The sequence below is a fragment of the Microcaecilia unicolor genome, chromosome 3 (assembly GCF_901765095.1).
Source record: "Microcaecilia unicolor chromosome 3, aMicUni1.1, whole genome shotgun sequence".
Classification (NCBI taxonomy): domain Eukaryota; kingdom Metazoa; phylum Chordata; class Amphibia; order Gymnophiona; family Siphonopidae; genus Microcaecilia; species Microcaecilia unicolor.
Genome location: NC_044033.1, coordinates 39,165,510 through 39,179,855, shown reverse-complemented (window position 1 = coordinate 39,179,855; position 14,346 = coordinate 39,165,510). Strand labels below are relative to the sequence as shown.

The 14,346-nt window shown below is 42.7% G+C and overlaps 1 protein-coding gene across 1 annotated transcript in view; it reads left to right on the top strand.

Annotated features, from left to right (window-relative positions):
- Positions 1-14,346, top strand: part of NRXN1 (neurexin 1) — a 2,115,739-nt gene that overhangs the window by 935,455 nt on the left and 1,165,938 nt on the right. The gene's annotated exons all lie outside the window — the stretch shown is intronic.

The following is a 14,346-nucleotide window of genomic DNA, read 5'->3' as shown; positions in this document are numbered from 1 at the left end:
ATTTCCTTTCCTGTTCAGTCACCAGTATATCCAATGAATGCAAATTCCTAGTGGCAGAGAGATCTTGGGCATCCGATCACTCATGGCTACCATCAGGCTTGGTAGAAAAGTCAGTGTTTAAAGACAAATCTCTCTCTGTTTGGTTCTCCTCCATTTCCATGTAGAACAATTAGACAGCTCTCCTAAAGCTTTGTCTTTGCCTTCAGTGTTTTGCAGTGGTTTTGCCAGTTTCCACTCTAGTAGCTGCTACCTAGAGGTGCATAATCGAACAGGGCGCCCAAGTTTTCCTGAGGGCGTCCTGCAGGACGTCCCCGCGAAGGAGCGGGAAAACCCGTATTATCGAAACAAGATGGGAGTCCATCTTTCATTTCGATAATACAGTCGGGGATGCCCAAATCTCAACATTTAGGTCGACCTTAGACATGATTGACATAAATGTTGAGATGGTCGACCTTAGAGATGGTCGTCCCCGGTTTTCAGCCATAATGGAAACCAAGGACGTCCATCTCAAAAATGACCAAATCCAACTAATTTGGTTGTGGGAGGAGCCAGCATTCGTAGTGCACTAGTCCCCCTGACATGCCAGGACAGCAACCGGGCACCCTAGAGGGCACTGCAGTGAACTAACTGATGCAGTAACTGAATGCAAAAAGCCCTTACCTTTCCGATCCCTTAGCGATTCGGAAAGGAACGGGCGTGCATGAAGGAGATCACATGCAAATCAGCTGCTCGCTGTTAGCTCATTTGCACACGATTTCCTTCCTAAGGAGGGAAAGCCAGTGCAGAGCAGCCAAGCGTTATGCATGGCTGCTCTGCGCATGCCAAAAACGGCTTCATACACGCAGAGAAGCTGCATGTATAATAACCGTCTACAACCTTAAAAAAACACAAGTCCAGGTGAAAATGTCCAAGTGCTTGTCAGGGACGTCTTTTTTTTTTTTTTGAGTATGGGTGAGGGACCTCCAAGTGGCGCCTTCGCTATGCCTCCTTCCCTGTGATGGGCAGTTGAGGACCTCCAAAATGTGGATGTTTCTGTGAGAAGGATGGCCATGCCTTTGCTATGCATCCAGCACCCCCTTTATTTATTTATTTGGATCACAAGTAGCAGCAGTGGGATTTGAACCAGCCACCTCTGGATTTTTTTGTTACATTTGTACCCTGCGCTTTCCCACTCATGCCAGGCTCAATGCGGCTTACATATTGTATACAGGTACTTATTTGTACCTGGGGCAATGGAGGGTTAAGTGACTTGCCCAGAGTCACAAGGAGCTGCCTGTGCCTGAAGTGGGAATCAAACTCAGTTCCTCAGGACCAAAGTCCACCACCCTAACCACTAGGCCACTCCTCCAGACCAGTGCGCTAACCACTAGGCCACTACACTCCACTCCCTTGAAATTTGGCCAACCCTGTGGGGGGGGGGGCAGTTTAGGACATCCAAAATGTTTGAAAGAAGGACATCCAAGCCTTCACTATGCCTCCGCTGATACACACACACACCTCCTCCCCCAGGAACCTGCATACTGCTCTGATGGACCTAAGTATGATATTTGAGGCTGGCAAAAAAAAGTTTTAAAGTTGTTTTTTTCAGGGTGGGTCACCACTGGGAGACTCAGGGGAGGTCATCCCCTCCCTCTGGTGGTCATCTGGTCAGTTTGGGCACCTTTTTGAGGTTTGGTCATAACAAAAAATGGACCAAGTAAAGTCAGCCAAGTGCTCGTCAGGGACGCCCTTCTTTTTTCCATTATCGCTCGAGGACGCCCATCTGTTAGGCACACCCCAGTCCTGCCTTCATTATGCCTCCAACACGCCCCTGGGAACTTTGGTCATCCTCGTGATGGGAAGCAGTTGGGGAAGCCCAAAATCAACTTTCGACTATGCCGATTTGGGTGACCTTGAGAGAAGGACGCCCATCTCCCGATTTGTGTCGAAAGATGGGCACCCTTCTCTTTCGAAAATAAGCCTGCTAGTCTCCTTTTTCAAGTAGGTTCTTTTAGGCCCACATATAAAACATAGAAAGAAAAGACCCCTCCCCCTCCACTTCTTCAGCTCTCTGTTTCTGCTGTCACTATGTAGAGGAGTGTGGTAGCCGTGTTAGTCCACTCTTAAGGTTATCAATAGAAATCAAACAAAATAAAACATGGAAAAGAAAATAAGATGATACCTTTTTTATTGGACATAACTTAATACATTTCTTGATTAGCTTTCGAAGGTTGCCCTTCTTCGTCAGTTCGGAAATAAGCAAATGTGCTAGCTGACAGTGTATATAAGTGAAAACATTCAAGCATTACTATGACAGTAAAATAGATACTATTGGAGATTCTACATGGAATGTTGCTACTATTGGAGATTCTACATGGAATGTTGCTATTCCACTAGCAACATTCCATGTAGAAGGCTGCGCAGGCTTCTGTTTCTGTGAGTCTGACGTCCTGCACGTACGTGCAGGACGTCAGACTCACAGAAGCAGAAGCCTGTGCGGCCACATTGGTGATCCGCAAGGGCCGACTTCTACATGGAATGTTGCTAGTGGAATAGCAACATTCCATGTAGAATCTATAGAAATCAAACAAAATAAAACATGGAAAAGAAAATAAGATGATACCTTTTTTATTGGACATAACTTAATACATTTCTTGATTAGCTTTCGAAGGTTGCCCTTCTTCGTCAGTTCGGAAATAAGCAAATGTGCTAGCTGACAGTGTATATAAGTGAAAACATTCAAGCATTACTATGACAGTAAAATAGATACTATTGGAGATTCTACATGGAATGTTGCTACTATTGGAGATTCTACATGGAATATTGGAGATTCTACATGGAATGTTGCTACTATTGGAGATTCTACATGGAATGTTGCTATTCCACTAGCAACATTCCATGTAGAAGGCTGCGCAGGCTTCTGTTTCTGTCAGACTCACAGAAGCAGAAGCCTGCGCGGCCACATTGGTGATCCGCAAGGGCCGACTTCTACATGGAATGTTGCTAGTGGAATAGCAACATTCCATGTAGAATCTATAGAAATCAAACAAAATAAAACATGGAAAAGAAAATAAGATGATACCTTTTTTATTGGACATAACTTAATACATTTCTTGATTAGCTTTCGAAGGTTGCCCTTCTTCGTCAGTTCGGAAATAAGCAAATGTGCTAGCTGACAGTGTATATAAGTGAAAACCTTCAAGCATTACTATGACAGTCTGACAGGGTGGGAGGATGGGGGTGGGTCGGAGGTATGCATGGGGACATCAAAGCATATCATTGATATTCTAACAGGATGGGTGTGGATAGGTGAGGGGTGGGGTGATCAACAGAGACATACAGCTTTATGGTTTATAATGGGCTAGGAACCCCAGGTCCTTGTTAAGTCCTTTCTGTTGGGTGTTAAAATATTCAATCATTCTGACTTCAAAGGTCTTACGTTCTTGTATGGTTTTAAAGTTACCTTTGAGGATTCTCACTGTGAAATCACTGGTACAGTGTCCTGGTCCTGTCACTATGTTAATTGCCTGCTGTGTTGCTACTAAACTTGGTTTAGTGCAAATGCTATGTTGTACTGTTGCTGCTTCTGCCCAGGTTTCTATTCTCTTGTTTCCAAGGGGGTGTTTTCTTTCTCAAGAAAAAAACAAGAAAAAGAATAAAATAGAAAAAAATAATACTGCTGTTTGTTCAACATTTTATCAAATTTCTCATATAAAATCATATCACTCCAAAATATATAAACCCAAGGGCATTCCAAAATCAAATGAATCAATGTTCTAGGAGCAGTTTCACAAAGCCAACATGTTTTGCACTTTCTAGATTCATTTTCCACATTCTCTGAAGGGTTGAAAGGAAAAAATGGGCAAACAAACTTTACGATCAAAAAAGAGAACAGAAGAACAAAGTCCCTTGTATTACACAGATCAGACGAACACAGCGATGGAGACACCTTCGCCGTGTTTGTCTGATCCAAGAAATGTAAGAATTGAATAAGGCTGAGAAACTAAGGAAGAGCGTTGGCATTAGACCAAAATAAAGTCATAACATAGCATAACAATATATCTTATATTCCGCCATTGACCTTACAGTTCTACGCAGATCACAGCAAGAGATAATTGGTCATTACCAGGAAAATACAATTGTCTTATTAGACACTCATATCATTCTTTCCAATTTCCCTAATAGAAATTTTCTAAATAAATATGCTTTAATCAAATTTCTAAAATGCTTGTAATCTCTGGCAGATAATAAAAGAATTAATAATATCTTTATCTAATCTTGCTGCCTGAAAAGAAAGTACGTTCTCCAATAATTTGATCCTCTTTTTACTTTTTAAAGGTGGAAAGGCAAATAGACTAATATTTCTCACTGATCTAGTTAGCATTGAAAACAAAAAATGATTTACCAAATACTGAGGGGCAAAACCATTAAACAGATTCTTCTATCTTTCTCCCAGACCTTCTTTCTCTACATCTATATTGGCAATAAATTTGGACTGGTTTAGGGGATTTCTAAATTTAAGATCTTACCAGATAAAAATTAGAAATGACTTTTCCCCTTCTTGGGATTCGGTGTGTGACGTCCCCCAGGGATCTCCCCTGTCACCTGTTGTCTATCAAATGGTGATAATAAGGTTAAGTTTTGGAGTTAAGCTAGTGGAAGATTGGGTAGCTATTCATAAACTAAAATTAAATTTGGACAAAACAACATTTTTCATGGCTTCTAAGCCAAGACAGAATGTTTCATGTCATACAATTCCTATAAACAATATTTATTTTCCAATCAAATCAGAGTTAAAAATTGTGGGTGCCTTGGATTTGGCCGGGTTTGAGATGGCTGGCATTAGTTTTCATTATCGGCAAAAACCAATGCCGGCCATCTCTAATGCCAGCCATCTCTAAGGGTGGCCCAAATGTTGAGATTTGGCCGGCCCCGACCGTATTATCGAAACAAAAGATGGCCGGCCATTTTGTTTCAATAATAGAGTTGGGTAAGCCGCTTGACGGGGCCGGCGTTAGAGATGTCCGCCCTTACTCTTGATACCCACGTGAAAAACACGACGAAAAAGATGTTCTACACCATGTGGAAACTCAAAAGAGTAAAACCTTTCTTCCCAAGATACATCTTCTGTACCCTGGTACAGTCAATGGTAATAAGTCATCTGGATTACTGTAATGCACTGTACGCTGGGTTGAAAGAACAGACAATCAAAAAACTCCAAACTGCCCAGAATACGGCCACCAGACTCATATTTGGAAAAACTAAATATGATAGTGCAAAACCCCTAAGAGAGAAAATTCACTGGCTCCCAATTAAGGAACGCATTGCATTGAAGAACTGCACGATGGTACACAAAATCATTCACGCAGACGCCCCAATCTACATGCTAAAACTCGTGGACCTACCTCCCAGAAACACCACAAGATCATCCCGCAAATTTCTCAACCTGCACTACCCCAGCTGCAAAGGACCTAAATACAAGCTGATGCATGCAACTACCTTCTCTTACATGAGCACGCAAATATGGAATGCACTACCTACAGACTTGAAAGTAATAAACGAAACAGCTATCTTTCGAAAATCTCTGAAGACATTCTTCTTCAACAAGGCCTACAATGAGAACCTATAGCCTCACTAAGTCACCTCACCAACCCACTCAACTAGGAACGCCCACCTTCTATAACTCCCTAATCACTCCCTTCCTTCTTCTCTCTTCCCTTCCTAATCGCTACACACCACTAACTGTGTCTGATATCCTGAAATGTCAATGTTAACAAATCTATGTAAGCCACATTGAGCCTGCAAATAGGTGGGAATATGTGGGAAACAAATGCAATAAATAAAAACAAATAGATGGCTGGCCCCATTCGATTATGCCCCTCCAAGTGCTCAAACAACTTTGGTCTGCCAAGGAGCCCAAGAAATCATTTTTTATTGTTTCTAAAATTGGAATTATACTGCAGTGGAATCAGGGTGGACTAATCCGAACGTACAGAGCAGAAAAATATTGCCTAACATCCCTAGACCATATGCATGAAGTAAATGGGAGTATTTTTTGTGAAAATTGCTGCAGTAAGGCAATTCTAGGCAATATCAATATAGGAATAGGAGACTACAGTTCATTTTCCACCTGCAGCCAATTAGGAAACGGAGGTGTATTACCTTTTGCAGCCAACCAGTATCAAAGAGACCGTGGCCTGAGGGTGACTTTTGGAGGAGAAACTGGAAGGTCATAAAACAAAAGAAGCACAAAGCCTTTGTTTTGTTTTTTTTTATTATTTCTTTATTCATATATTTCCATATATCATCACAATACGTGAATATGCAATCGGCATTTATACAAAAGGCAAAAATAAAAATAAAGAGAAATATCATTAACAGCCTTTCTGTCCACAAGTTTAGGGAATTTTGGAATCCAAGAATTTAGAATTTAAAGTAAAACATATAACAATAATTAAGGACTAGTGGTTGCAACCTCTGGTTCAGACCCCAGCCTGCATTTAGGGAGGGCACACAACATTCAATTCCACTCTAGCATCTAGAAATTGTTTTAACTGTTTTGGGTCTACAAATTGAAACTGTTTACCCTCAAGCATTACATTACAATAACAAGGAAAACGTAATATAAAAGTTGCTCCCAGTGCCACCACCCTAGGGCGGAGTTCCAAAAAGGCCCTCCGTCTCATCTGTGGGCCTTGAGAGATCAGGAAAAATATGAATTTTTGAGCCCAAAAACAGATTTTCTAAGTGTCTCAAGGAAAGCCTTAATAAGGCATTCCTGTCAGGCTCCAGCACAAAAGTAACGAGCAGAGTCAACCTCTGAGTAATTATCTCCAATGAACTTTCAAGGAAAGAAGTAAGATCCATTCCTTCCCCTGCTATCGGGGGATTTTCTTCCACCACTCCTGATGTAATAAGTCCGAGTAAGGGGAGGCAGTGAGTCCTTATCCATTCCAAGAATATCAATCATATATTTTTTAACCATGTCCAAAGGGGAAATTAAAGGCGATTTGGGAAAATTAAGAAACCTGAGGTTTAATCTTCTAGTCTGGTTTTCTAGGTACTCCAATCTTTTATGTAGGACATTATTATCCTTAATCAAAGCCGTTTCTACAGATCCCATTTCTTGAATTTTAATATTCACAGTCTCCAAATCTATGGTTTGCTGTGCAGTCTTTTGCGCCTGAAGCAGGGCAGCCTCAGAAAGAGTCTTTATGTCAGAAGTATTCATTTTTAAAGTAGTTTGCATAGAAGTGTGAATGCTGGAAAACCATATCCCATAGTGACTCTAATGTCACAGTTGCTGGTCTATTCACACCACTAATGGCTGGAGAAGGGTGAGGTTGATCTTCAACACAAGCAAGTTTAGAAACTATATCCTGAGGCAATACCTTTGAAGCTGATTGTAGCAATAGTTCTTGGCGTTGAGATTCAGCCTCCGTTACTGCAGACACTCCCTTAAACAGGTCAGGCTGAGCCCCTTCGGTTTCCTTCCCTGTCAGAGCTGCCAGCAACTCCCCTCCAGGCTGGGGTGGAGCAACTCGTTCCACGGGGCTCAGGGAAGCCATGTTTCTATTCTCAATCGACACCGAAGTGCCGAGAGTTGCAGAGGGGGTCGAAAAGCCCTGAGGACCTGGTTGCTGTCTGAAAAATTGCAAAGTTGTCTGCCTCTTGGCTGAAGAAGTCACAGGAGCTGAGGGATGTTCCTTCACTTTTCCCCTCCGTTTCCCCATGCTTAATGAGGCGACAAAGGTGCTGTAGAGGACCTACAAACAGAGCAACTTCCAGGAGCTAACACAGGTGCGTCCATTCACAACGCCATCTTGGGAAAAAAGCACAAAGCCTTTGTGATGTGGTGTATGTTGAGGAGACAGAGTTGTAATAATTGGGAGCAAAAACTGTATAAAGTTCGCTCAAATTTGGTCACTAAAATTCAGAGTGCTGAGAATGAATTCTATAACAGCCTCTGGGTGATCAGATTCCGTTCTAGAACAGAGCACAAGTCAGCATTTACACCCCAACATTCAGGCTCTACCACTTATGCCATGTAAAAAGGCAGGTGTAAATGTTAGCATGTAAGCGTGAGAACCACCCATGCTCTGTCTACTTGTACACCCCTCTACAGTTGGTGGATGGCACCAAAAAAGCACTATTCTATAAGTCACACTTTAAATTAGATGCAGTTTATAGAATAGCTCATATGCCTGGGAATCACCATTTGTACCAATTGAAACATGGTGCAAATGTACGTGCCAAAAATAGGTGCATACCCCCTTATTCTAGAACAATACGAGTAAATGCTAGGAACGGCCATGATGCTCCCGTTTCCATGCACCCTTTTTTTTTTACTCAATTGTAAATTCCAATTATATCTAATTAGTACCAATTACTGCTTGTTGAAAAGCCAATTATTGGCACTAATTAGCTCATTGTTCAATCAAATTATGCATGCAAATTGGGCATGCACCCAAATTTGTGCATTAAATTTTTGGTAATTTTTTTTATAGAATTAGGGGGTAAACATAAAATACTGCTTAGTACCCAACTGGCAGTTACACATATGCATGCTATACCCAAATTCATAAGTGCTACTATTCTATAATAGCAGCATGCAAATGATGCTTTCATTTAGGCACTGGAGACCCAAAATATGCCCCCACAGAATGAACAAAAATCTGGGATTCCATCACCACTTCCACCTATTGAAGCCTTTATGTTTTGAATGCAATACAGGGACATTTTGCAAAGTTAACTAAGAACCTATCTAATTTTGCATAAAATAATTTAGAACATAGACAAGGAAGCTTTATAGAATTGCCCCCAATGGTTTCAGCTGTGCCCCCTCAACATACACCACATCACAAAGGCCCCATGCTTCTTTTGGTATGTGACCTACCAGTTCCTCCTCCAAAGTCCCCAGTGGCCTAGGCAGACATTTTTAACAGGGGGTGCACCCCCTCTGCATCCTCATGCCCACTGTGCCCTCCACATTACTACTACTACTACTATTTAGCATTTCTATAGTGCTACAAGGCGTACGCAGCGCTGCACAAACATAGAAGAAAGACAGTCCCTACTCAAAGAGTTTACAATCTAATAGACACAAAATAAAGTAAGCAAATCAAATCAATTAATGTGTACAGGAAGAAGGAGAGGAGGGTAGGTGGAGGCGAGTGGTTACAAGTGGTTACGAGTCAAAAGCAATGTTAAAGAGGTGGGCTTTCAGTCTAGATTTAAAGGTGGCCAAGGATGGGGCAAGACGTAGGGGCTCAGAAGTTTATTCCAGGCATAGGGTGCAGCGAGACAGAAGGCGCGAAGTCTGGAGTTGGCAGTAGTGGAGAAGGGAACAGATAAGAATGATTTATCCATGGAGCAGAGTGCACGGGAAGGGGTGTAGGGAAGGACGAGTGTGGAGAGATACTGGGGAGCATTGCAAGTATCCACCACTCTCTCCGTGAAAAAATACTTCCTGACATTTTTCTTGAGTCTGCCCCCCTTCAACCTCATCACCTTGCTCTGCTTCAGTCTTCACCTGGGGAGCGGTAATGCATTCAAAGTCTGCCTATGAGCTGCACTGTGGCTTTCTCTGTGAACTGTACCAGCTTCACAAAACAAGAAGTTGCATCTGAAGGGGCAGGACAGTTCATAGAGAAAGTTCTGATGCAGTCAGCCTATGAGTGCCACTGCCCGGGTGACGACTGAAGGAAGATAATTTTAATGCATGGGCCGGGGGGGGGGGGGGGGGGGAGTAGGGGGGCAGTCTGACAGGGGGTGTGTATGCAATACATAGTAACATAGTAGGTGACGGCAGAAAAAGACCTGTACGGTCCATCCAGTCTGCTCAACAAGATAAACTCATATGCGCTACTTTATATGTATACCTGACCTTGATTTGTATCTACCATTTTCAGGGCACAGACCGTAGAAGTCTGCCCAGTACTAGCCCCGACTCCCAACCACCGGTGCTGCCACCCAATCTCTGCTAAGCTTCTGAGGATCCATTCCTTCTGAACAGGATTCCTTTATGTTTATCCCATACATTTAGGAATCCTGTGCAGAAGGAAGCGATCCTCAGGAGCTTAGCCTAGAATGGGTGGCAGAGCTGGTGGTTGGGAGGCGGGGCTAGTGCTGGGCAGACTTATACGGTCTGTGCCGGGGCTGGTGGTTGGGCGGCGGGGATACTGCTAGGCAGACTTATACGGTCTGTGCCAGAGCTGGTGGTGGAAGGCGGGGTTGGGGGTTGGGAGGCGGGGATAGGGCTTGCCAGACTTATACGGTCTGTGCCCTGAAGAGGACAGTACAAATAAAAAAGTAGCACATATGAATTTATCTTCTTGGGCAGACTGGATGGACCATGCAGGTCTTTTTCTGCCGTCATCTACTATGTTACTATGTTAGTATGTTACCGTTTTCATCTCTACCACCTCCCGCGGGAGGGCATTCCAAGTATCCACCACTCTCTCCGTGAAAAAATACTTCCTGACATTTTTCTTGAGTCTGCCCCCCTTCAACCTCATTTCATGTCCTCTAGTTCTACCACCTTCCTGTCTCCGGAACAGGTTCATTTGTGGATTAATACCTTTCAAATATTTGAACATCTGTATCATATCACCCTGTTTCTCCTTTCCTCCAGGGTATAAATGTTTAGGTCAGCAAGTCTCTCCTCATACGTTTTGTAATGCAAATCCCATACCATTTTTGTAGCTTTTCTTTGCACTGCTTCAAATTTTTTTTTTTACATCCTTAGCAAGATACGGCCTCCAAAACTGAACATAATACTCCAGGTGGGGCCTCACCAACGACTTGTACAGGGGCATTAACACCGCCTTTCTTCTGCTGGTCACACCTCATTATACAGCCTAGCAACCTTCTGGCTATGGCCACAGCCATGTCACATTTTCATCGCCTTCAGCTCCTCAGATACTATCACCCCAAGATCCCTCTCCCCGTCTGTACATATCAGACTCTCACCGCCTAACACATATGTTTCCTGTGGATTTCTATTCCCTAAATGCATCACTTTGCATTTCTTTGCATTGAATTTTAATTGCCAAACATTAGAACATTTTCTAGCTTCTGCAGATCTTTTTTCATGTTTTCCACTCCCCCTGGGGTGTCCACTCTGTTACAAATCTTGGTGTCATCCGCAAAAAGACAAACTTTACCTTCTAACCCTTCGGCAATGTCACTCACAAATAAATTGAACAGAATCGGCCCCAGCACCAATCCCTGAGGCACTCCACTACTCACCTTTCCTTCATACGAGTGAATTCCATTAACCACCACCCTCTGGCGTCTGTCCGTCAACCAGTTTCTAATCCACTTCACCACGTCGGTTCCTATCTTCAGCCTGTCAAGTTTATTCAAGAGCCTGCTGTTTGGAACCGTGTCAAAAGCTTTGCTGAAATCTAAGTAGATTACATCTATAGCACGTCCATGGTTCAATTCTCCAGTCACCCAGTCAAAGAATTCAGTGAGATTCGTTTGGCACGATTTACCTTTGGTAATACCATGTTGTATAAGATCTTGCAACTTATTGGCTTCCAGGAAATTCACTATCTTTTCCTTCAGCATCGCTTCCATTACTTTTCCAATAACCGAAGTGAGGTTTACCGGCCTGTAGTTTCCAGCTTCTTCCCTATCACCACTTTTGTGAAGAGAGACCACATCCGCTGTTCTCCAATCCCACTGAACCTCTCCCGTCTCCAAGGATTTATTAAACAAATCTTTAAGAGAATCCGCCAGAACCTCTCTGAGCTCCCTCAATATCCTGGGGTGGATCCCGTCCGGTCCCATGGCTTTGTCCACCTTTAGATTTTCAAGTTGTTCATACACACTCGCTTCTGTGAACGGTGCTATATCCGCTCCATTCTCTTATGTACTTTTGCCAATCAATCGTGGTCCTTCTCCAGGATTTTCTTCAAGGAAAGTATTTGTTCAGCAAATTTGCTTTTTCCTTCATCATTATGCACATAGCGGTTTGCAGCATCTTTCAGTCTCACAATTCCATTTTTAGTCTTCCTCCTTTCACTAATATACCTGAAGAAATTTTTGTCACCCCCTTTACATTTCTAGCCATTTGTTCTTCCGCTTGCGCTTTCGCCAGACGTATCTCTCTCTTGGCTTCTTTCAGTTTCATCCGGTATTCCTGTCCGTGTTTCTCTGTATTTTCATGAAAGCCAACTCTTGGCCTTTGTTTTGTCAGCCACGTGCTTGGAGAACCATATCAGTTTCCTTTTGCCCTTGCTTTTATTTACTGTCCTTACAAAAATGTTTCTGGCCTTATGTATAGCTTCTTTCAGCCTGGACCACTGCCCTTCCACTTCTCATATGTTCTCCCAGCCCATCAGCTCCTTCCTCAGGTATTCCCCCATTTTACTAAAGTCAGCATGCTTGAAATCCAGGAGTTTGAGTTTTGAGTGGCTGCCCCCAACTTCAGCTGTTATATCAAACCAAACTGTTTGATGGTCACTGCTGCCCATTTGACACACTATCCCCATTTGTGAGCACCAGATCCAGCGTCACTTCCTCTGGAATAAATACACCACTAAAAGTCTCGCTGAGGCCATGGCTTTCCTAATCTTCCATTGGTTTGACATTGCTGTTCTTCCTTTAGGCTGCATACAGCATGCACTGGTTGGTTGCAAAAGATAGGGTCCCTTTTGCCAAACAGCAGTAAAAAGTGTACTTCGAGTGCTTTATGCAGGTCTTTCCTGTGTGATAAGGCCATTTTTACCACTGGGGTAAAATGGATGATTTTCCTATTTTTAGTATTAACAGACACACACTAATTTTCCTATTACACGTGGCCATTAGAGCGTGATCCCCTACCACCACCTTTTTTGTAGGCGGTAGGGACTCACATGCTAAACGTGCACTAATCGGTTAGTACTCAGCAATGCCCGTCTGTCAACCAATTAGCACAGAACATGTCCACTCTCCATCCCCAACCTGCCATTTTGTGCTGCAGTAAGCACGCGTTAATGCTTAGCTGCAGCTTTGTGAAAGGGCCCCCATAATTTTCTGGGATGTAAGTACTACTTTGACAGCAATTCCCCACCCCTCCCAACAGACTAATAAGAGAGGCTAACTGCTGGGTGATGGATTTAAATCATTTTAAGAAAATTTTCCATGTTATGCATGTTATTTGAATCTAATCTGCCCAATATTCAAAACGATTTAGCCGGCTCCTAACTGGTTAAATCACTTGATTGGTGCTAGTCACTAATATTCAGTGACACTTAACCGGCAAAATGCCAATGAATATCACAGTTAGCACCAAACACAAAGATAACTATCTTGGGGGTGTTCCAGGGGTGGAGTCAGTATTTGGCCTCTTAAGTGCTGATATTCAGCACTTAAGGGACCAGGGTTAGTGCATAAATGGAACCGCATAAATGTCTGTCCTACCTTCATTTGGTAACCTATGGCCGCTTAAGTGATGAATATTGACTTAAGCAGCTATATTTTAGCCAGCTTAAAAATAGCTGGATATTGCTGAATATTGACTCCAGTATGCCTAATATATAAGCTGCAGAGAATCCACTTGAATTCATTGTCCCCTAAAACTTACTGTATAGTCTTAACATTCATTGATATACATTCTAATTTATCACAATTTACTTTATAACCAGAAAACAAAACAAAATATCTGCATTATGTCCAAAAGGATGGAGAGGGAAGCTATATCGTTGAATTATATACATAAAAAGCACAGTAAATCATTGGTGGATAAGTACATAAGTAATACTGGGAAAAGACCAAAGGTCCATCGAGCCCAACATCCTGTCCCCGACAGCGGCCAATCCAGGTCAAGGGCACCTGGCAAGCTACCCAAACGTACAGACATTTTATACAAGTTATTCCTGAAATTGTGGATTTTTCCCAAGTCCTTTTAGTAGCGGTCTATGGAGTTGCACTTTAGGAAACCATCCAACCCCTTTTTAAACTCTGCCAAGCTTACCGCCGGATTCCAGATACGCCCCTGGCCTGAAGTGGGAACCAAACTCAGTTCCTCAGGACCAAAGTCCACCACCCTAACCACTAGGCCACTCCTATCCTGGCAAGCAGTTTATTATACTTATTTTGATTGCACAAACTTCACCAACAGATCTGATATGGAACTGTGGCATTTCCTAATCCAGAGATGCTGTCTTCACATTCCTTAATGTTTTAGGGCCAGATTCAGTAAATGGCACCAAAACTTACAGTGGGGGAAATAAGTATTTGATCCCTTGCTGATTTTGTAAGTTTGCCCACTGACAAAGACATGAGCAGCCCATAATTGAAGGGTAGGTTATTGGTAACAGTGAGAGATAGCACATCACAAATTAAATCCGGAAAATCACATTGTGGAAAGTATATGAA